Source organism: Octopus bimaculoides, chromosome 8, assembly GCF_001194135.2.
Source record: "Octopus bimaculoides isolate UCB-OBI-ISO-001 chromosome 8, ASM119413v2, whole genome shotgun sequence".
NCBI classification, from domain to species: Eukaryota; Metazoa; Mollusca; class Cephalopoda; order Octopoda; family Octopodidae; genus Octopus; species Octopus bimaculoides.
The window spans coordinates 31,028,000-31,029,500 of record NC_068988.1 but is presented as its reverse complement, the minus strand read 5'-3'; positions in this window follow the sequence as shown (position 1 = coordinate 31,029,500).

Sequence of the window (1,501 nt, the reverse complement as noted above, 5' to 3'; positions counted from 1 at the left end):
ATATATATATATATATATATATGGGAGAATATACAAATAATAACAACAGACGAGGACAGGTGGTGTAAATAACAAAAGTATATATTAGTATGACGCTCAAAAATATATATATATATCTGTAAAAATATGTGACATTTATTCGGTAGCCATGATAAAACTCTGAGTTTCGGATGCCAGTGTGGGAACCCACACCAACATCTCTTCAGTTATCTGGCCATTGAAAATTCCTGTGAAAAATGACCGTTAAACTAAGGGAAATGACTGTGTGGTTGACCGTTATTAAGATTATCTTAATAATTACTGCATAATCTAGTGAAAGTGTTTTCTATAAAAATTCTAAATATCATATATCATTGCAATACTATAGTATCACTTTCCAGCCAAATAAATCACCATAAAGGTAGAATTATAAATAAGAAATAGTGATACAACAAGGCACCAATGTATGCTGGAAATAGCAGTTGATAGTGATACAACGCTATGTAAAACTTCACTGAAATATATACTGAGGAAAATATTTTAAGTTCGCTGCCCACATACATCTTTGCCAGTATACATTTCAGTGAAGCTTTACATAGCATCGTATCATTATTGACTGCTATTTCCATCAAACATTGGTGCCTTGTTGTACCACTATTTCTTATTTATAATTCTGCCTTTACAGTACTTTTGTGATATATATATATATATATATATATATATGTTTAAAGGAAAGAAGGGTAAAGGATGGAATCTGAAGGTAGGCCTATTTTAAAAAATACTCATTACATTGCTCATGTGTGTAGTTATCGTAGAATTGATAGTTTTTTGAAGTTTTTGCTTTAATTTTTTAGCAAGTGATATCTTTACCCTTCTTTTCTTTAAATATTTTATACCTGTTTAGGTAGAAGTCTTGCTAGCCACCTCATTATTACTGTTTTTAGCAGTAATAATACTTCACACATATTGTGGATACCACACACACTTTCATACTAACACTGAATGACAATGTTGATATCAATCAGGCCTCTATGATGTGTTAGAATGTTCACAAAGTAGTACGGTAACATTAGTAAATTAATATAGCCATGTTGTCAATAAAGATAGCAAATACATTAATGTTACTTAAATGTAATTGAAAATAATAATAAAACAAAAGTTAAAATATAGAAAACTACCTTTATTTTTAAATACAGATATTTACATGCAATAGGTTTTTGCATTGAACAATCATGGAAAAAAGCATCTTTTTATTCCTTTTTTAGTTTAGTATTTATTTTAAAAGTTCATAAACTGAAAATGTAACCAATTTCAGAGAAAGGATCACACAATAATGCTGAGCATGCAGAATGTCTGTAGGGACTATTTAATTTGATTTAATATTACATTTTTAGTGAAGATTTTCTCAAAAAAAAATCCTTGGTTGTAATTATTTTCTACATGGAGTTAGTATTTTTATTGGATTATTTCATTTTTGTATTTATTTTTCTAGTTCTAGTTCCACTAAACGTCACGTAGAGTT